Below are 23,437 nucleotides of genomic sequence, written 5' to 3' on the forward strand. Positions count from 1 at the left end.
GAACGAAGTTTTGCCATTTGCAGCAACATGGGTGGACTTGGAGGGCATTATGCTAAGTGAAATAAGTCAGACAGAGAAAGACAAATACTGTATGATATCGCTTATAAGTGGAACCTAAAAAGTACAGCAAACTAGTGAATATAACAAAAAAGAAGCAGACTCACAGAGAACAAACTAGTGGTTACCAGTGGGGAGAGGGAAGGGGGAGGGGCAATAGAGGGGTGGGAGAGTGGAAGGCACAAACTGTTGGGTGTAAGGTAAGCTCAAGGATGTATCGTACAACACGGGGAATAGAGCCAATATTTTGTAATAACTGTGAATAGAAAGTAACCTTTAAAAATTCTATAAAAAAAATAAAAGAAAAAAACCCCACCTGGCCTCTTTCACGACAGTAGCAGCATGCAGGGCAGCGGTTCTGCCCTAGTCAGATTCGTGAAACAAACCACAGGAAGGCAGCTCTGAAATAGCACTGACGGGCTTTGTAGGGGAAGAGTCACAAAAGGAACAGAGACGCTGCATAGTGTCTGTAATTACGTGGAGACATCTCTCAGCTTCTCTTTTGGAGGGGAGGGGGAGGCACCACTTCTGTGGTTTCCTTTTTCCTGGTACCCTCACGCCTTCCTTGCTTTCCAGGCCAGTGCTGGAGAGAGTGTGGGTCTCTAGGACCAAGGGCTCGACCACGAGACCTCTGAATTCCCGGGAGGGAGGTGTTATCGAAAGCTCAATAATCAATATACCCGACACTCAACAATCAATAGTCAAACACAACAGAGGGAAATTGACCTCACAGCTCAATCGGTGGTGGCTTAGAGAGCTGGGAGTTTTGTGAAGGAATTTTAGGCCACGTTTGGCTCATTGGGGAAGGAAGATGGAATGGGTTCCCTTGTTTGGGGTGGTGGTCGTTAGGGACATTGATATTTTGGGGGGTGGGCTTTTGGCTCTTCTATTTTAGGGGGGTTTGTGAGCTCAGTACAAGCAGATAGGCTGCAAGGTAATATTTGAAAAATTGGAGTTAAAGCTAGGAGGGAAGATGATTCTATTTGAACCTTGTAAAAATCCTGTAACATCAATACCGTAGGTGTGTGGCCTTGACCCTGTTTTACAGATGAGGAAGTTAAGACCCAGAGGGGCTTATGAAGTGACCATGGAGCATGTGCAACAGCCCGCAGACTTGAGATTTCAACTCACATCTTCATTTGTGAGTTAAAAGAGGCCGATCAAGAGACGCTGGCGTCAAGGCTCAGCTTTATTCTATACTTTGCCAGCACTGGGGACACAAAACAGCCTGTGACTCCGCTTCTAGTTGAGCTGGAGAAACAAGGCTGCCGTGAGGGAATTCAAACAATACAGCACAGAGTAGCTGTTCAAACCGAGCCATGTGCCAAGGTGGGCACTGGCGACCAAGTGAATGGTACAGGCCAGCGGTTTCAGTAGTTTTTTGCTTGCATGCCACCCAAAAGCATTTTGGAAAACGGTGAATTCCCCTCGCACATTTTGAGGTTGCCATTCGTAAATTTTCTTTGTAAGTGTAAATGGTTGCAAAGAATATTCCTTCTGGCATATTATAAATATTGATGTTCTAAAATAGAAATGTTACATGTTTTAAAAAATTGTACCTAATGGAATCTAAAGAGCCTAACAATTTGATGCCCATCATGATTTATTTAAAAATGGATGAACCAGTTCTTTAAGGTTTTACATTGTCCCTTTTTCTCCTTGAATTTACAATCTTTCTTTTCATTTCCACAGGGAGTTTTATTGTAATGAAATATTTTTTTATGCTTCAGAAAGTTTATTGATTATCGTAGTTCTCTGCAAGCAGACTTATATACACACTGAAGCCAAATCATGGTCTGTTAGCACCCTAAGGATTTTAGGGCTTAAAAAAATTCTAGATTGAATTTACTTTTTTTTTTTTTTTTGCGGTACGCAGGCCTCTCACTGTTGTGGCCTCTCCCGTTGCGGAGCACAGGCTCCGGACATGCAGGCCCAGCAGCCATGGCTCACGGGCCCAGCCGCTCCGCGGCATGTGGGATCTTCCCGGACCGGGGCACGAACCCGTATCTCCTGCATCGGCAGGCGGACTCTCGACCACTGCGCCACCAGGGAAGCCCTGAATTTGCAATTTAATTATATTAATATAATTGGTCCACATAACAAATCCCTTTTAAAATATGAGAAATAATTATTGTGCATAAAAACTAATATTTTATTGGACTGCATCTCTTAATAAGATGGATAGGGCTTTTTAGAAAGGCTTTTTAGAAGGAGGAAATTACTTATTACCATAATGATACAGAGTTCAGCATTAATTCTGTTCTTAGTTTTCATTTTTTATAGATGTAAGTTCTGGGAAAACTTGTTCACACTGCATGGATGGAAATGAAAGGGTTTTGTTACAGCAATGTCACTCAATTATTTAAACTCCTTCAGAGTTATATGCCAAAAATCACATGTTGGTTTGTCAGAAAATTTATTTTTAATCTGCGAGCTGACAACTTAATTAAGTCCTGCTGTAACATTGTTGAAAGCAGAGAGTTGGAAGCTACTGGACTCGGGGAAGGATTTATCCCCAGACTTTTGGGTCCCTTGTTTTCTCAACACTTGCTCCAGTATTTAGAATGTTCTTTTTTTTGTGTGATGCCCCTGATGGTTTGGACATGGGGATGCTGCACCAGAGTGAAATTCAGGGTGGGGAGATGTGGGCTTTTCCTTTTGTAGAGTGGGAGAAGAGTGGTTAAGATGGGCAAGGTAGGAGAAGGGGGTTAGCGGGTTGCTCAGAGCACTCCTGGGCGGGCACCAGGAATGTGTTCAGATCCAGGTTTGGAAAGACCACCCTTGACATTTGAGAGCCTGGAAATGGATTCTTTTAAAACTCTCCTCTAAGGCTGACCCCAGGGTTTTTGAGGTGCTCAGATCCTAGTTTGAGCCCTGTTAGAGACCATGTCGGGTCAGGGCTGGGAAGATCACGGTCAGTGGGGGGCTTAGGACATTTGTCGGGGTAGCTGGGCTTTGCAGAACCCATGTAAAAGGGGTGCATTTTGACAGTGGGGAGAGGGAGAAAAGGAATAGGTTAGAAACATGGGCTTTGGAGTTAGAGCTCAGTTCAAATCCTGGCGCCACCCAGTGGGTATAGACTTTTGGGAGTTGTTTACATTTATCAGCCTCTTGCTTACGTGCAAAGTAGGGGAAAAGGATGGTCCCTGTCCTCGGCAACATCCTTTCATCCTAAGGGAGGGGACTTTTGGCTGCACTGGGGCAAGGAGTCCATGGGGACAAGGGGGCAGGTCCACCCCAGCCCATGCCCTCTCTTTTGTACCACCCTGGGGTACCAGGACCCTTGGTACCAGAGATTCCCCAGGGTGCCCTGGTCACAAGTCCCCAGGTCTTCTCACAGGGCCTGCATGTGTCTCTCCCCTGGGTCTACCCTCCCTGGATGCCGTCAGTGGGTACCCCATCAGCCTGAGGGGTGGCCAAGGCCCTTTGGGGTACAAGATTGAGTCTAGGAAGGGAAGAAGGGTGGCCAGGACCAGGGGTATTGTCAGTGGGGTTGGGAGCTGGGGCACCTCGAGGCAGCGGATTCTAGGCCTGGCCGGAAGGAAGTCAGGAGAAACCTTATGGCTTCCATGTTGGATGCCCTTTGTAGGTGCCCAGGTGGTACCAGTGGGGCTGCGAGAGCAGATGATTCTAGGCCTGGCCGGAAGGAAGTCAGGAGAAACCTTATGGCTTCCATGTTGGATGCCCTTTGTAGGTGCCCAGGTGGTACCAGTGGGGCTGCGAGAGCAGATGATTCTAGGCCTGGCCGGAAGGAAGTCAGGAGAAACCTTATGGCTTCCATGTTGGATGCCCTTTGTAGGTGCCCAGGTGGTACCAGTGGGGCTGCGAGAGCAGATGATTCTAGGCCTGGCCGGAAGGAAGTCAGGAGAAACCTTATGGCTTCCATGTTGGATGCCCTTTGTAGGTGCCCAGGTGGTACCAGTGGGGCTGCGAGAGCAGATGATTCTAGGCCTGGCCGGAAGGAAGTCAGGAGAAACCTTATGGCTTCCATGTTGGATGCCCTTTGTAGGTGCCCAGGTGGTACCAGTGGGGCTGCGAGAGCAGATGAGCCTTGATGGTGGGTGAAAGACCTCCCTTCTCAAAAAGAGGAAAAGCAAATGGTGTCTACGGGTTGCATGTGTGATTGAGGAGGCCAGACGGCAGCCCAGCGAGGGAGGGAGACATTCTTTGTAATGCACTTGCCCGTTCCCAGGCCTGCTCCAGAGCAAATCACAGTCTTTGGTCTTTGGTAGAGAGTGAAATTTATTTCAAATTTGTCCATGTCCACGCATTGTTTGGATGAGCTGTTGCTTTACACGTGTTTTGTTTTGTTTTTCCATTTTGTTGTTAGGTGGATGTATTTGTCAAGGTAGGAGGATAGAACATATTTATTTAACAATTTATTACCTTGATTTATAACTTAAATACTGAGACTTATGGTACGTGGACCTCAATTTGGACTCTTGCCTTAGGTCATGCCAGTGTTAGGGTCAGAGCTATCACTGGTGCAATAAATACTTTCTTAAAAAAAAAAGAAGAGGAGGAGGTAGGCAGGTTATATTAAAATATAAGCCATTCCCAAACGGTGGCTCTTCTCATGGGCTGGTGCCCGATCATTCACCACCAACCAGGGAGAGCGGGCCAGGCCTTGGCAACACCCTGGAACCAGGGGGCAGCATTGCAGAATACTGATGCCTGGGTCCACCCCGCCCACAGAGGTTGTGTCTGGGGTGAAGCCAGGGCACCTGGATACTTAAGAGCAGCCCAGGTTATTACTGTATATAGTCAGGGCTGGGAACCAGGGGGCTAGGGGAACCCTCCATTAGCTTCAGACAAGCTGGGTAAAGGTTTATTTTCTTTGGCTGGGTTGTGTTATGCCTGGTGAGAACAACAGGACTAAATGATTCTCTTAGACCTTGGACTTTCTGACCATTGCAATGACCTTTTGGACAACTGCCTACTAGCTGTGTTGCCAGGTGTTAATGAATCTCTCTGTACCTCAGTTTGCCCATCTATACAGTGGGCATGATAATAGTTTCTTACCTTTTAGAGTTGTCCTGGGGATTAATAAGAGAATTTTAAAAGAGTTGCTGGCATTGATCAAGGGCTCCATAGGTGCTTTATAAATAAGAGACAATTTGTTCCAAATGCACTCAGCGTGAGTCATTTCTTTGTGGACAACCGGTCAGTGATAGATCTCCAGGGCCTTGATTCATGGACCCAGGCTCCTTTAGCAAACTTCTTTAGCAAAGGTACACATGGTGGCTTGATTTATTTCTGGACATTTTTCCGTGAGATAACAAGCAGGCGGCACAGCTCAGTCTGTACCAACTCGGTGATGATGGATGTAAAAGGAGCATCAGGGAGCAGAACAGCGTATAATTAGACAGAGAGGCAATGCTGTTGGACTTAGCATCAGCTTTTACAGAGCTTTTATTTTCCTGTCTATTTGCCAACCTATTTTAAATTACTACCTTTTGGGAGTCTGTTGTTTTGGGTGGTGATGATGGGGTTGAAATACCGGGAATAATACAGTGTCTGTGTCACCATGAGGGATGCTGTATCTCCTGAAGCCAGGGCTAGCTTCATGGGCAGCTGTCCAGATCCCATGTTCAGAGGTGCTCTGCACTCACTTTAATGCCCTGTTGTCACCATCTTGAAACCCTTTAATAATTCCGTCTTTGAGCTTTCGTTGTGCAAGTGAAGTCTGATGGGACAATCACACGTCTGTGAGTAGAGGAGACACATATAATGTGCATAGCAGCTGCAGTCCCTAGCTGCCCCATTTGCACACAGCTTCCACGATGCCCTATGAATTCCAGTGGACCCAGTGCACGGGAATTCAGCACGACTCAGAGTACGAGGTAAGCAGCGTGCATCTGAATGAGCAGGGACACTGACAGCCTTGAGAGGCCAATTTTTCTATTCAAACCAGAACCTGCTTTGAAGGCAGAAGGAAGACAGTGTTGTTCTAAGAAACACAAAGGACCAAGCGATCCTGTCTTATCCTTTTTCACTTCCCTGTATGAGCCGACCATTCTTTTTTTTTTTTTTTTTTTTTTTTTTTACTGACCATTCTTTTTATGAAGAATTAACAAAATTTCCTCATGGGCTCCAGATGGGTCTACCCTTTAAAATTTTTTCTAAAAATAAAAATTATGTACTAACATTTCCTTTGGTATACTATTAGAAACTAGACTGTAGCTGTGTTGAACTTAATTTTTTCATACACAGTTTTCTTAATTGCCTCAATTTTTGCTTGCAAGCAACTATATGTGTACAAATTATTTGTTTTCCGTATGTCTTGAAATCTTGGTTATTTCTCTCCTTTGAGACACATTTGTTTTTGAAGAATTACTGAAAAGCACCCTATGATTTTCACTATAATTTTTTCTTCATGACACCAAGATAACTACTACCTGGAGGAATTTAAAAATTAGATAAAAATATGCTGCCTCATTAGAATGCGGTATAGGTTTAGTGTCATTACTGGCTTTGAATCGTCTGGAGGGAAGGGTTTTTGGATGAATTAAGCTGCATGTTTTACCTTTGGGCCGATCATGTCAACTTTGCTGCCATTTAGTTTCATATAATGTCTATTATATCTGATTTCAACACCTGAAAGTTTAAGGTGCTTAACTAGAAAGAAAAATGATATTCCATCTGCATCTACATGCTTTTTCAGATGGGGGAATATATATGGTAAACAATCTTTACCAAAGAAAGAATGAAAAATTCCAAGGATGTATTCCTCAATTAGGCTCTAATGATCACTTTCCTTTTCTAGTTCATCTGTGAGATTTTTCCTGGATTTGAGCACTTTGTTTGAAAAATTAAAAAAAAAGACCCGTGTTGTGCTAAAAAATAAAAAAGAAAAGAAAAAGAAAAAGAAAATGGTGCTACAGCAGGAAAGAGAAGGATGAGGGTGCCCCAGGGATCCTTTCCTTTCTGTCTTCCTTACGCATCAGTAGCTGAAGGTAGACAGTGTTGGTAGAATGTGCATTTATCAAAGAGTGAAATAAAAACAGCCAAGCTAGTTTTGTGCAGTGTTTCTGCTGTTCTGGTAAGGATGAGTTGCATATGCACATACGAACTACAAAATACAAATTGTGTAATTCTACAGAGGAGTTAAATGCCCTTTCATTTGCATTTAAACATTGCATAGTATAAACAGTGAAATTCATGCTCATAATTTAAAATTGTAATTTTTCCTTACTTAGGACATTACGTAGCAAATAAAAGATTCCATAAGTTGAGAGACTATGGGAAAAAGGAAAAAAACTGTATGTTTTAGTACCTTTAACAGCATTTCTCCCCTACTGTTTGAAAAAGGCACCTCACTGGGTCCTGCAAATTACATAGCTGGCCCTATCTGAATTATTATGCTAAAAAATGTCAGTAATTGGGGGTTGTCTTTCTGCACTGGCTTCAGAATTGTTAAGCTCCTCTGAAGCAGCTGTGCAAAACAGGGTACTGAGTGAGGGCTTTTAGAAGTGTCTTATGGTGAACATCTGCCTTCTCAGCATCCATTTCTCCAGTTTTCAGTTTTCTTTTGGCAATCTTCCCTCCACTCTCCCACCATGTGCTTGGGTAGCTCATAACTCAACCAGTGGCCCACCACCCAGAGGGAGGTCAATCACCACATCATAATCTCTTGACCTTAGTGATTGGTTCAGGGATGACATGTGACCCAATCAGAGCCAATCAAATGCAAGGAGGCTTGGGAGGGGAATCCTGGGAAGGAGACTCTCATTCATACTTGAATCTGGAAGCCAATTGGCCACAGGCTGCTGCCATCTTGCCACCAGGTGTAACTGGCCCTCACAGGGTCCACTGTGGCCTAGAAGGCATTTTTGGTTGACCTGTGTATTAAAAATTGGGCAATTTCACCTAAACATCTGGATTTCTGAGATCCCCAGGAAAATCAGATTATCAGGCAACTCGGGTCCTAAAATTCCCATATGACAGCTCTTGGTGCTGAAGAGCAACTCTCTTCTTTAGATGGACCACATGGCCCGCAGTTTGCCACACTCTCACCACTCCCTTTTGCCTTATACCCTGCTGATTTCACTCATTTACATGCCCTCCTGGGCCCTGAAGCCATTTGACTTCATGGCTTCTGGTCTAAGCCCATAAAGAAGAATGGGGTTTGAGGAGAGAAGGAAAGCTGATAGGAGAGGTGTTAAAAGAGACGGGAGCATTTCCCCAGGTTAAGAAGGAATGCCATAGGCTGGGGCAGGAGGAAGAAATCCTTGGGTCTCAGTGGGATCCTGAGCCGTGTACCCTGGAAAACCCCCAAATATGGCAGGACCTTTCAGCAGGTCTTAGGGAGGATGGCCATTTTTACCACAGGGGGAGCACATCCCAGGCAGGGGCCATGGGCATCACCAGAGGTGCCTGGTGCGGCCCTTGGCATGGAAGAAGCAGAGTGAGTGAATCTGAAGGCAGTGATACCAGGAATGGTCTTCCTGGCTGCAGCTCCTCTGGGTAGATGGCCAGACTCTGGGCAACTTCCCAATTGGTGCTCGAAAGTTCTTAGCATCTGTGCACCACCCTGAAGGAGCAGGTAATTGTGGTTAATGGTAGTGATTTTAGTGAAACACTAAGAATAGCAGGGCTGAATTTTTTACCAGCCCAGCAGAATGAGGGCTTGGATTCAAAAATCAATGTAAGCATATAAAGATGTACAGTGTGTTTTGCATATCTCAGTTTTTGGAGAGGGGAGAGTCACCCTGGAAATGAAAACAGTCTCTTTCCGGCCCAGGCTTGAGCATCAAACAGACTTGTGTTGTGGACTGCTGCCCTGGAGAGGATTGTCTGGACTGTGGTGGACTTTGGTCAATCATGAAATGAATTTCTGATGTGTAACGACACTGAGAATTTGGGATTGCTTGTTTCTGCCACAAAATCCAGCATACCCTAATGAGCACAGCAAGTGGTACTGTTCTTGCATTTTTAGGAATGGATACCATTTTCTGTGAAAAATGTTTATTTAAGTTTAAAAAGATATCCTCTTAAAAAAGTTGTCAATTTTTGGACAAGTTGTAAACTGATCTGGTAATCACCATGAGGGTGATACAGAAGTGACTGAGATTTGGGAAAGACAGGTTTAGTGTATGATAGCTGAAAGGACAGAATGCCTGAGGAAGTCGTGGCTCTAGGGGAGATGTGGATGGTCTTCAGCTTGTTTTCGATATTGTGCTGAAACTGGATGGGGTTTTTTGGAGGCAGGTGGTATAAATAATGATGGGAGAAAGTGGCTGAGTCTGGTTAGAGGTTCAAGGAAGGAGAAGGAGCTGAAGCTGAAGTCTGATGTAATGTGATTTTATTGAAAATACTGAGAAGGGTTACATGGATGGGCAGAGATATAAATATGACTGTCTTGGCAAATGCTTCCAGACGGACATCCACTGGACTTTTCTATTACTCCACGAAATTGTGCTTGACGTAGTTTCTTTAAACATACACTTGGATGCAGGGAAAAAACCATTCTTCAAAATGGCGGCCTCGGGCTTCTCTGGTGGCACAGTGGTTGAGAGTCCGCCTGCCGATGCAGGGGACACGAGTTCGTGCCCCGGTCCGGGAGGATCCCACATGCCGCGGAGCGGCTGGGCCCGTGAGCCATGGCCGCTGAGCCTGCGCGTCCGGAGCCTGTGCTCCGCAATGGGAGAGGCCACAACAGTGAGAGGCCCGCGTACCGCAAACAAAAACAAAAACAAAAACAAAAACAAAATGGCGGCCTCAACATGTCAGAATCAGGAGGGGTCTTGGCACTGGGCTGTTGGAACTGAACATGACTGTGGTGACACATGTAAGCTTATTTAATCAGAAAGTGAAGATTTATCCAAACATTCTGCGTACAGGCGACGTGGGAAGATTTTAAACAAAAGGGCCTGTCAGGGCTTCTCCTCTTTTCCCCTCGCCCAATAATTGTTTTGGGTGAATCATTCCCACTTGCTCAAGTCTTAGCCAAGTTGCCTTAGGTAATTTTTACATAATATTTATAAAACCTTCCTGTAATTGTGACTCATGGTCATGCTTCTACTTAGAATTTTGTTAAAGCTGAACATTTCAGGGACAGAAATGCCTGAGTGATGTTGAAGCCTTTCAGAGAATTCAGTTAGCAGAGGCAGGATGGTCAAGGCCATCATTTGCTGCAAATGCCCTTAGTCACTGGAGCTCCAGTGACAAAGATGCCAATTACATTTTTTAATGTTGCCCCTTCATATGTTTGGAATTAAAAAGCAATAAATACTGTATAGCACAGGGGACTCTACTCAATACTCTGTAATGGCCTATATGGGAAAAGAATCTAAAAAAGAGTGGATATATATATATATGCATATGTATAACTGATTCAGGTATGCTTTGCTGTATACCTGAAACTAACACAACATTGTAAATCAACTATACTCCAATAAAATGAAAAAAAAAAGCAATAACACGTACATGCTTGTCAAAATATTCAAATATTACCCAAATGTATAAAGTAAAAAGTGCAAGTTTTCTTTCATTTTACAGTTACGGTTTTTCTAAAGTAATGTGTGATCAATATGGAAAATACACAGAAGCATTTTGTAAAAACAGATTCTCAACATTTTTTCCTATATATTTACACTTAAAAAAAAAGTAGTATCATAAAATGGCCCTGCACATGGATGTGTAGTTCGTTTATCACCGTTTTTCAGATAAAGGCCTTTGGGCTTAACTTACCCAAGGCACACAGCCTACAAGTGACCTGGCTGGGATTTGAACCCAGATTTGTGTGATTTCAAAGCCCATGTCCCTGACAACCAGCCAAACTGTTGCCCTCTGCGTGTCAACAAACGGATGTACCCCATTTTTAAAGGCTGCAGCGAATTGTCTGATATAAAAATTGCCACAAATTAAAACCACAGTGAGATGCCACTTCACACCTGTCAGCATGGCTGTCATCAAAAAGACAACAAATAACAAATGTTGGCAGGGATGTAGAGAAAAGGGACCGTTGTGTGCTGTTGGTAGGAATATAAATTGGTACAGCCGTTACGGAAAACACTATAGAGGTTCCTCAAACTATTATAAATAGAGCTGCCATCTGATCCAGCAATCGCACTTCTAGATATTTATCCAAAGGAAATGAAATCAAAATCTCAAAGAGAGATCTGCACTCCCATGTTCACTGCAGCCTTATTCACAATAGCCAAGATATGGAAACAACCTGAATGTCCATTGAAAGGTGAATGGATAAAGAAAATGTGATATACATACATAATTATATTATGTAAATAACACATACATTTACATATTATATAAGTTATTAATATATTACATATAATATATTTATTATACAGGATATTTGAAAATGGAAAATCATTCAGCCCTAAAAAAGAAGGAAATCCTACCGTTTACAACAACATGAATGGTCCTGGAAGCCAGACACAGAAAGACAAATACCATGTGATCTTATTTATATGTGGGATATAGAATAGTCAAACTCATAGAAGCAGAGAACAGAATGGCGTTTGCCAGGGGCTGGGGGAGGAGGAAGAGGAGAAATGTTGGTCAAAAGGTACAAAGTTTCAGTTATACAGGATAAGTTCTGGAGATCTAATGTACGGCATGGTGCCTGGAGCTAACAGTAGGTATTGTATATATAAAACTGGCTACAGGGTAGATCTTATATTAAGTGTTCTTATCACACACACAATAATAATGATAAAGGGGTGTGAGGGAACTTTGGGAGGTGATGGAAATGTTAACGGCCATGATGATAGTGATGGTTGCATGGTTATATACTTATCCCCAAACTCAGAGAGTTGTATATATTCCATATGTATGGTGTTTCAAATGTCAGTCATAACTCAATAAAGTAGTTTTAGAAGGTAAAATAAAAATCTCACTTGTTGATAGTTTTTAGATTAACTGAAAGGAATGTGTGAAGTCTTACTATGTTCTGATGCCGAGTGTTCAAGACAAGATGGCATCTTAGCCACCGCCAAGAAAGGGGCCTCAGTCATCCCACAGAGCCCTGGAGGCTACATAGTAGTGACAGCTCGCATTGTGAAATTCGTGTTGGAGAGCGTGGTTTGTGACCCCCTGATTCTGACATTTGGTTAGACACACATGCACACTTTAGAAATCATGAGTTCCTATCAATACTTCAAATTCCAGTTCACCCCACATAGTTTGTCCTTGCCTTCCCACATTCTGTATTTATACCTCAAACTGGACAATTTCCAGAGTGATAATTTCCAAAATTATCAATTTTCTATTGATAATTACCCTGGTGCAGGAGACAAAACTGAGATGGTCCTAGAGAAATTGGGGTATATGGTCACCTTAGTTCACTGTTCAAGCCCTGCTTTGGCCATTCACATTCCGCATAACTTTGTTAAAGTCCCTCGGATATTCCTCAGGTTCTGTCTCCTTTTCTTTATTTAAAAAAAATAAATTTATTTATTTATTTGTGGCTGCTTTGGGTCTCTGTTGCTGCACATGGGCTTTCTCTAGTTGTGGTGAGCGGGGGCTACTCTTTGTTGCAGTGCGTGGGCTTCTCATTGCGGTGGCTTCTCTTGTTGCGGAGCACGGGCTCTAGGTGCGCGGGCTTCAGTAGTTGTGGCTTGCGGGTTCTAGAGCGCACGGGCTTAGTTGCTCCGCGGCATGTGGATGTTCCTGGACCAGGGCTCGAACCTGTGTTCCCTGCATTGACAGGCGGATTCTTAACCACTGCGCCACCAGGGAAGTCTCTCCTTCTCTTTAAAATGGGAGTAATATCCTGCCCATTGTAACGCATTTGTGGAGGCACAGGCAAGAAGCATGTACATGGCTCTTGTAAAACTTACCGTTTGCAAAAGTATGCACAAATATTGGGAACTGTCATCCTCTCGCTCCTGGACCACTGCTGTAGCCACCCCAGTGGTCTCCCTGCTCTTGTGCCTCCTACAGTCCATTCTCCTGGACGTTTTTAATAACACCCTCCAGTGGCTTCTCATTGTTCTCGGAATGTCACCGAATCCCTTTCCATCATCTGCATGACTCTGCACCACGGCCTCTGATCCCCCTCTGGGGCCACACCCACCATGTGCCCTCTCTCTTCCCTGTGCACCAGCTCCACTGGCCTCCTCTTCCTTCCATGCCAAGGTCTTTTTCACATCGGGATCTTTGCATGACTGCCTCCTTTCCTTCTCTTGGGTCTTATCTTAGCCGTCAATTGCTCAGAAAGGCCCTTCCTGACCCCCCTAACAAGTGGTGCATTGGAGTTTGTTTATACTGGTTCAGAAGCGGCAACTGTTCAGTTTTCAAGGATGTTGCAAGCTGTGCGTCAAATATAATCATCATTCAAAATAAAGTTATGTAAACTTATGATTAAGTAAGTTGCATTAAAAACAAAGATAATAGGGAATTCCCTGGTGACGCAGTGGTTAAGAATCTGCCTGCCAATGCGGGGGACATGGGTTTGACCCCTGGTCCTCGAAGATTCCACACGCCATGGAGCAGCTGAACCCATGCGCCGCAACTACTGAGCCTGCACTCTAGAGCCCGCAAGCCACAACTACTGAGCCCGTGTGCCACAACTACTGAAGTTCGCGCACCTAGATCCCGTGTTCTGCAACAAGAGAAGACACTGCAATGAGAAGAAGTGCACCGCAATGAAGAGTAGCCCCCGCTCACCACAACTAGAGAAAGCCCGCGCGCTGCAGTGAAGACCCAACGTAGCCAAAACAAACAAAAGAAAAACAAAGATAATACTCAAGACTTATTGCTTCCTAATTCTTTCACCATATTTTAGTATTGTCTGTGCTCTTGAAGTTACATGCATCTGCTCTCTCTGTATGGTACAAAACCCATATGATGGTTTTCTAATGCTGCACGTCTCTTCCGAAGTCCATGTTCCATGATATCATGTTGGTAGCTTGAAATCAGCCATGGTAGGAGTATTTACACAAAAGAAATGGGAAAATGCTCTAAATCAGGGCATCCCGCCTCCCCAAGAGAGCTGCTTGTTAAACGTATTCCAACACACACTGCCCTCACTCCATTCACTTCCACTGATATCAACTGCTTTATTTCCAGCATAACTCTTATCACAATATCTTTTTTATTTATTTGGTTGTATGCGATCCATGAGAGCAGGACCCTTCTCTATCTTCTACTCACTGCACCTAGCATAGTAACTGGGATGGTCAGACGCTCAACAAAGTATTTGTTTGATGAAGGAACAAAGAGTTACATGTAATAAAAGCTAAAAGCATTCAGGAGACCTTGATCACTGGTGCCTGGTGGAGTCTTCAGGCTTCCTGTGGGAGGGGATGTTTCAACCAAAACGTTAGTCTTAATTAAGAAGAAGGGAACTGTTCACAGTCCAAAACCACCTCCAAGATTTCAGGGAAACTTGAGACCGACTGGGAAACTCAGACTGTTTGAAAAGGTAGCTTGGTTTTCAAGGGAGATTTGATTTTTTTACCACCTCTCTCCAGAGGTATTCGATATGGTAAGCTATAGAATTTTCGTCTTCCGTTAGAGCACAAATGCCAATAATTATAAATAGAAATGCTTTTCAAAATACGGCCTTTTTATGCACCTACTGTGATGTCATTTTGTTTTATAGTACATAAAATCACTTTGTCCATTTCATTTGAAATGTTAAGGAACACTCCAGGGGTTGCTAAATAAGTCATTTAACTTGCTTCTTGCAGGGTTTGTAGCCACGAATGTGGCACTTAATAGATGTTTTGATCAGTGGTTATAAAAGAAAACATGTTAATAGCTGTTTGTGATACATCAGCAGAGTGGAGACATTTTTGCCTTAAAACTATGAAGTTACTCTCAGTTGTTTACCCCATGCCCTGCTGTGTGGGAAAACCAGAGGCTTTGGTTGCAGATAGATCCAGATTCAAAGCCTATCTCCAATTTACTTTGTGGCCCTGGGAAATGTACCTAAGCTCTCAGAGCCTCAGTTTTCTCACCTACTGAGGGTGGGAAGTAACAACTATTGTGCAGAATTGTGGGGATTTGCTGAGATATGTTACCAAGTCCAAGTTCATACTGCTCGTGGCACGACAGGTCAATAAATCAAGAGACAAGTTGTTGGGGTGAGGAATAGCGACTTTATATATATGTATATAGTTGACTTTCGGAAAGTCAGCAGACCAAGAAGAGGGTGGACTCACGTCCCAAAGAACCATCTTGCCTGAGTCAGAATTCTGGCTTCTTTTATACTAAAAGGGGAGGGAATAAAGTCAAGCATTTCCTGGTTCCAGTCAGCTTTTGGAGGGGATGTGTTAATTTCTTCCTTCCTGCAGTCATTCACAGGTGGGCCTGATCAGGATGTTTCCTGTGAGCTAAACAAAGGTATTATTATTTTTATTTTTGGCCAGGCAGCATGTGGGATCTTAGTTCCCTGACCAGGGATCGAACCCGCACCCCCTGCATTGGAAGTGTGGAGGCTTAACCGCTGGACCACCAGGGAAGTCCCTAAACAAAGGTATTTTAGCTTAATGCTCATTACCTGGGAGGCAGAGTTTCCATAGAAGGGCCATTATGTATAATTTAAGCTTATAGGCCACATCCCTTTAATGATTAACTTGTAATAGAATACAAAGTTTCTCCCCTATTACAGAGATTACACTTAAAGCTTCCAATCCAGCGCCCAAAGATTCCCTTTTACATTTCCCTCTTCTCTTTAAGGGCGTCAGCTCTTGCTGTGTTACTGGTCTTCTGCTGTGTCATTGTCTGGTGACAGGAAATGTGTGTTACAAAAGCGTCTCGTTCCCATGCTCCCCAAGGGCCCTGAAAAAGACGGTCAGGCAGAGGAGTTCTGAGTTTTCTCCTGCTGGATAAGTTTGCCTTGGTTCCGCTGGTCCTTTATTCATTTCAACAATTTCTATTGAGTGCCTGTTCTGGGGATTTGGGCCAGGCTCTGTACCGGGGTCTAGGCTACAGTGGGAACAGGGCACCCAGGTTGGTCCTCAGGCGTGTGTCAGCTAGGGTTCCTGGTCGCTGGGCTGCATATCTTCTGTTTCCCCTTGATATCCATCTTCACCTCTCTCCACCTGTCCTGGAACGCTGACCGCATCACAGACTCCCTCGCTGTTTGGCATCTGGTTGGACTCAGCCACTGGGCCACTGGTGAGAGCTCAGAGGGAGGGAGATGAGTGAGGTTGGGGGTATGAATTCTTCTGGCTGCCTCCCCCGCCCGGATAGAAAGCCACAGCTCTTTCTAAATCGTCTTTCCGTAACTTCTCTCCTCTACTTTTTTTTTTTTGTTTTTAACATCTTTATTGGAGTATAATTGCTTTACAATGGTGTGTTAGTTTCTGCTTTATAACAAAGTGAATCAGCTATACCTCTCTCCTCTACTTTTAACCGTTTGATCTTCATCGCCTTTTTGGGTTTAGGGCCTTGAGTTACCGCACCATCCCTTGTGCTTTCCTTACATCTACACTTTTGAATAAAACCTTTTCGAGTAAATCCTATTTGAGTCATCTTAACTTGAGAGGTCCATCTGTTTTCTGCTGGGGGCCTGATTCAGTTGCAAATAATAAACATCCATGTTAGCCCTGATGTGCACGATGAAGGGAGAATGTCGGACACTCAAAGCATTCATTGGGTTTCTGCTCTGTATGAAATCCATGATAGTGTTTCTTGAGGGATGAATGACAGCTAAAGATTTCCCCACGTTGATTACACCCAAAAGGATTTTTTCCAGTATGAAATCTCTGACGTGCCATGAGGTGTGTGTGTGTTTGTTTTTTTTTTCCAAAAAGGTTTCCTGTGGTGATTATGTTAATAAGGCTTCTCCCCTGTATGAATTCCATGACACTGATGACATGGGACTTCTGGCTCTAGGATTCCCACTTTGATGGTGCTCACAGGGTTTCTCACTCTGGTACAGATTCCTGTTTGGGGTAAGAGATGAGCTGTCATTGATTTTTCTCCTCTCTCAGATTCATTACTTTCAGAGCAGTTGTCTCCACCAGGAATTCCAAAGTGTATGATGAAGTTTGACTTTTGGCCACAGCTCTCCCACAGTGGTGACATTCAGGGTTTTACTCTAACCTGGATGCTCTGGGTTAGAGCCATCTTCCGTCTTTGTTACGATCAGATGACTTCATCCATGTACAATTTCCCGCGTGGTCAGCCAAGTCTGGGTTATGGTTAAAATTCATTCTAAGTGCATCACATTGATGGGAATTTTATTTCTTGGAGAAGTAAGTGTGGAGGTTAAACCAACATGTTTTCCAGGCTTGTCACCTTGGTCTGGGTCTTCCTGTAAGAGAACATCACTTGTGTGAAAAAGCTCAGCTGTTTTCCTATTGCCTGTCCATCAGGTCATCATCTTGCCATATTTTTTTTTTTTCTGAAAAGGAATATAATACGCTGTTCTTTGTGAGTCTTTCCACTTTATGAAGGAACAGACATATCTTCACAAATGTTTTGCTGTGGGGTTGCCTACTCTTTCTATTTCAGAAATCTCAAATATAGATCTTCTGTGGCTCAGGTTCTGGGAGGGAACCTGCAGGTTAGCACCTTCCTGGCATTTCTCCCTCCTTGGTCCACAGCTTTCCTCCTTGTTCCAACTTACAGATCACATCTGGTTTGCTGTCTTTTATTTATTTATTTATTTGGCCACACCTCTTGGCTTGTGGGATCTTAGTTCCCCGATCAGGGATCGAACCCACGCCCTTGGCAGTGAAAGTGCGGAGCCCTAACCACTGTACCGCCAGGGAAGTCCCTGATTTGTTTCCTGTCTTGATGCCCTGTGGAGACTAGGATCCGTGAGTCCCCAGCATCGTGTCCCTGTGGTCGGTCATCTGAGCTGTTCCCACTGCCCCAGGTAAAATCCTTAGCCCCTTTTGTGGATGTCACTGGTGCCTCCTGCTTGGTCCTTTCAAAGTCTTTTTCCCTGGTGGCGCAGTGGTTAAGAATCCGCCTGCCAATTCAGGGGACACAGGTTCGATCCCTGGTTCGGGAAGATCCCACATGCCGCGGAGCAACGAAGCCCGTGCACCACAACTACTGAGCCTGTGCTCTAGAGCCCTCGAGCCACAACTCCTGAAGCCTGCGCGCCGCAACTACTGAAGCCTGTGCACCTAGAGCCCGTGCTCCGCAACAAGAGAAGCCACCGCAAGAGAAGCCCCCGCACTGCAATGAAGAGTAGCCTCCGCTTGCCGCAACTAGAAAAAGCCTGCGTGCAGCAACAAGGACCCAACGCAGCCGAAAATAAATATATTTTTAAAAAAAGCCTTGGGAGAAAGAGAAGGTGGATTATTCTGCAACTTATTTTTTTACCCTTATCTTGCAGATCTTTCTGTGTTAGCTCACATTTCTTATCACTGGATATGGGGTATTTCACGGCATTGTTGTGTCATAATTTATTCAAGCACTCCCTTGTGGCTCATACTGAGGTATTTCCAAATTTCCACTGCTATAAATAAGCATTGTTGGAATGAATTTTTTCATATGTGTCTCTTTGCACACATGGGTGTTTCTCTAGGGTGCGTACAAGGGTAGCTACACTTAAATTTTAATAGAGCCAAACAATGCTTCATCAGTTCACATTCTCATGAACAGAGGGTCCCAGTGACCCTACGCTTGGCAACATTTGATGCTGTCCATCTTTTCAATTTTGGCCAATCTGGTGAGTAGAAAATGGTGTTATGTTGTGCTTAGTTTAGGAGTTAAAAAATTTTTTTTTAGAAATCTGGTACAAACTTTTCTTCACATGAAATCTAATTTTCAGGAAAGTCAGAGTAGCAATGATTATGAGCCTGGATTTAGAGGTAGGACACCGGTTCTTGTCCTGCGTCCTCCATTCACTCACTGGTGCAGTAATCTCTCTGGCCCTCAGTTTTCTTACCTGTCAAATGGCAACACTGATAGTAATTTGCATTACTGAATTGCTGTGAGGATTACATTCGTTAATACACAGAAAGCTTTTAGAATGGTGCCTGCCATGTAGCGAGTGCTAGGTAGGTATTAGATATTTTTTCAGCCCAGCAGGTAAAACAGAATTTGTGGAGGGATGGAGGCCCTGATGACCTCACCTTGGTGGTCCCCGGAACATCTCAAAACTCAGATGAAAAGCCCATGCTGAATTTCAACTTTTTTCCTGAGACCGCATGAAGCTGAGACTACATGAAGGTCATTCACCTGCCTAAGGTCACGTGGCCTGATACTGCCCGATTCAGGATGAGAGCCCAGTCTCCTGTTCCTAGTTCTGCATCCTGTCTCCCCTCATTCCTGTCCCCCTCAACTCAGCCAGTGTTGTATGAGCATAAATCCCAGGAGAGGAATCCTCACGTCTAAGAAATGAAGAATTTCAGTAAGGGTTTTCAGAGAAAAGCATAAAAATGGGGATTTGCTAACAAAAGCCCAGGGACCCTCAAGAATGCCTCCATACAAGACTACAAGCGGATCCTGAGTTCTTTAAGACCAGGGGTAATCACCATGTGGAACCCCAGCACCCCAACACTATACCCCACCCCAAAGCTGCCCAGACCTCCAGGACCCCATGGACCCCTTATCCCTACTCAGCTGCAAATACCCAGGGAACAGACCTTCCAAAGCTTGGCCTCCTAAACTCACTGTTTCTATCCCTTCCCAGTTTCATTCAGCCCCACGCCCGGGGTCCTTTCACTCCGCTATGTAGATTGCCAGATAAAATAGAGAAAATCCAGTTCAATTTTTAAAGAAAGTTATTTATTTATTTATTTTTGGCTGCGTTGGGTCTTCGTTGCTGGGCGCGGGCTTTCTCTAGTTGCGGCGAGCGGGGGCTACTCTTCGTTGTGGTGTGCGGGCTTCTCATTGCGGTGGTTTCTCTTGTTGGGGAGCACGGGCTCTAGGTGCGTGGGCTTCAGTAGTTGTGGCTCGCGGGCTCAGCAGCTGTGGCTCACAGGCTCTAGAGCACAGGCTCAGTAGTTGTGGCGCGTGGGCTTAGTTGCTCCGCGGCATATGGGATCTTCCCGGATCAGGGATCGAACCTGTGTTCCCTGCACTGGCAGGCGGTTTCTTAACCACTGCACCACCAGGGAAGTCCCTCCAGTTCAATTTTAACTTTAGATGAACAACTTATAACTTTTCAATGTAAGTCTATCCCAAATATTGAAAGAGGTATATTTATAATAAAAATTATTCATCATTTGTCTTGCAACCCTACATAGGGAATGAGTGAAATGTATTATTTGCCAAATCTGGCAACCCTACCACCACAGCTATCTTATTTCCAGGGACCCTTTTTCTCTCTTCCCTGCTCCTGGGTCTTTGTGGAGTCCTGAACCCATACATATGGCAGGTCTTTATAACTAAAATCCCAGGGAGAAGCAGTTGTGTTATCAACTTTTTTTCTTCCAGAAAAATCGAGAGCTTCTTATGCAATTGGTCCTCCTTCCCCCAAGCTCTGCACTGCAGAGGTTGGGGCATCTTGCTAGGTCCAAAGAAACCTACACTTCTTTGTTTTCTCCTGAGCCAGTGACACCTCCTTGCCTCCGTTGTTGTAACTCAGGGGAACTTTAAAGAGCCCAGAGATAAACCACGCACGTATGGCCACCTTATCTTTGATAAAAGAGGCAGGAATATACAGTGGAGAAAAGACAGCCTCTTCAATAAGTGGTGCTGGGAAAACTGGACAGCTACATGTAAAAGAATGAACACTCCTTAACACCATACACAAAAATAAACTCAAAATGGATTAAAGACCTAAATGTAAGGCCAGACACTATCAAACTCTTAGAGGAAAACATAGAAAAGAGTATTTGTAGCTTTCTATGTAGAGAACCATTGACAGCTCCTCTTGCTGAAAAGAAATATTCACATATGCTCTATCTGTGCCTGGGGAAAGTACCTGTTTGTACTAATAATTACAGTTTCTAAAGCACCTGCATTATGTTAGGCTGTGAAGTCAGGGACCACAGCACACAGTAATGATCACATCAAGAAAGAGAATTAATATTCACTGACAGCTTACTGTGTGCCAGGTACCATTCCAAGTGCTTTAAATGTACTAATTATTTAATTTAATGCTCATTTCATTCCCTTCACACCCTTGGAAGTAGAAGCTATTTACTATCCCCCTTTTACAGATAAGAAAAGGGAAGCGCAGAGTAGGTAAGCAACCATACCAAAGACAGGCAACTAGTGAATGGCCAAGCTCTCAATGACACAAGTTCTAAGGATCAACTGCTGATTGAAAACTGGTCTAGGAAGTACATACACGTCATCCTTTGTAAAGAGCTTGTGTTACAGAATTTGATTATGGCGGATTTAGATCTTGAGTCTACTGCCCACTGACTGGGTATCGTCCAGACATCACCCAGGATGGATGCAGTAAGCATCATTGCTTGTTGGAAACCGACGCTGTGCCATCACTGTCCTAAACATATTTATACAGATCTGAAACGATGACACCCTTTCCTCCTTTAATTTTAATCTTCGAAACAGCGTAGAAATCATCCTCGTTTCATCAGTGCTGACAGCGAGGCTCAGAGAGGTAAGTAACTTAGCCAGAGCCACGCAGCTGGAAAGTGGCAAAGCCAAGGTGAGCACCCAGGTCTGAGCCCAGAGCCTGAGATGTTTCCACCACATCACAATAATGTGATTTGTTAAGATGGGGCTGGGAAAAAAATATCTCAATCATCTCATAATAAAAAATAAGCTGTTAAGGATTTGAAAGTTTAAACCATTTTTAAAAGGAAGAGCTAGCATTTGTTTAAAAAGAAAATTAGCGATCCTCAAAGTCTAAAACGTTTGCCTAATATCCAAGAACAATTTTAATAAGATGGACACACGTCTTTAATGGATAAATCGAAACTTCGGAAAAGCAGAAGACCGAAGTCTGTCTGACTGTACATTTCTGTGACTGGATAATGATTAGATGTTCAGTATGCCAAAAAAAATTAATTAAATTAAACGGGACGAGATGTGATTGTTGCTGCCTGGGGAAAAAATTCAGGTAATTATACATTCTCCACCCAAACAAAAGGTCAGGCTGTCCTACCCAGTGAAACTGTCACACAAGCCATTAGCCATTTAAGCCAGAGAAGTTCTGCCTTCAGTGTTTTGATCCATTTCAAAAGCTGCTCTGAGTGCCCAGTGCCTTCCTCTGCCACGTCCTATACATGCTGTGCAGGGAACAGACCCTAGGAGGATACAAACCAATGGAGCAGACGAGTCCTTTATGAACAACGATGCTATGAGACACGTGGTCCCTTTGTCCTTTGGAATCTGCAGCTTCTTCCTCCTGTCGGGTGCCCAAGGAGTCGCCCGAAGCAAAACTTTCCAACTGAAAGAGTTCTCGGAGATGGCTATAAGTGGGACTGGTTCTCCCTCCCTGACACCAATAAAAGTGTAGGTACTGGAGTATTTTCCAGGGGTGGTCTGGACGCCTGCTCATCCAGGTAGCTGGGTCATTGAGCAGTGCATCTGGGACAGCATGGGACAGCACCTGTAGCATCTCATTTACTTGTCTATTCTTTTGCAGGTTTCCCTTTTGAAACAACTTCATTTAGATATAACTTACATACCATAAAATTCACCCATGTTAAGTGCACAGTCACTGATTTTTAGTAATTTTGCTGAGTTGTGCAGTGAGCTGTTTTTACTCCTAACACTTCTGACACCAAATAAGTGGGTTTTCTCCCCACACTGACCAGTTCTCCCACTCTCCGGACACCAACAGGCTGTCCTACAGTTCAATTCAGTTGTGACGCTAATTTCCTGGAGTTCGTGCAGACCTCACAGATGCCAGGGCTCAGTCCCACGAGACTGTCCTCGTGTCAGACGTCCAGTCACAAGTCCCAGGTTGTTACCTGTACTTCTTACTGACGAGCTATAAATCGGGGCTTCCTGCAGTATCCCCCTCAGGTGTGATAATTCACTAGAGGGACTCTCAGAGCTCAGCAAAATACTCTTACTGGTTTATTGTAAAGGGTACAACTCAGGAGCAGCCACATGGAAGAGATGCTTGGGGCAAGGTATGTGGGAGGGATGCTGAGCTTCCATGCCTTCTCTGGGAGTATCACCCTCCCAGCACCTCGGTGTGTTCCAGCCGGAAAGCTCCCTGGGCCCTGTCGTTCAGCTGTGTTTATGGAGGTTCCACTGCGTAGTCGTGAAGGGGATGTAACTCACTCTTTAGTCCCTTTCTTCTCCCTGTAGGTCGGGGGGGTTGGCGCCGAAAGTTCCAACCTTCTACTCATGTCTTGGTCTCTTTGGCCATCAGCCCTGAAGCCATCTAGGGGCCCCCAGCGTGAGTCATCCATTAACATACAAAGACCATACTTATCAACCCAGAGACTCCAAGAGTTTTAGGAGTCATGTGCCAAGAACCAGGGACAAAGGCCAAACATTGATTTCTTATTATATCATATCCAGTGACACCACAGTCCAGTTTTAGGGTATTTCTGTCACCCGGATCAGATCTCTT

This window comes from Neophocaena asiaeorientalis, unplaced genomic scaffold (assembly GCF_003031525.2).
Source record: "Neophocaena asiaeorientalis asiaeorientalis breed wild unplaced genomic scaffold, Neophocaena_asiaeorientalis_V1.1 scaffold606, whole genome shotgun sequence".
NCBI lineage: Eukaryota > Metazoa > Chordata > Mammalia > Artiodactyla > Phocoenidae > Neophocaena > Neophocaena asiaeorientalis.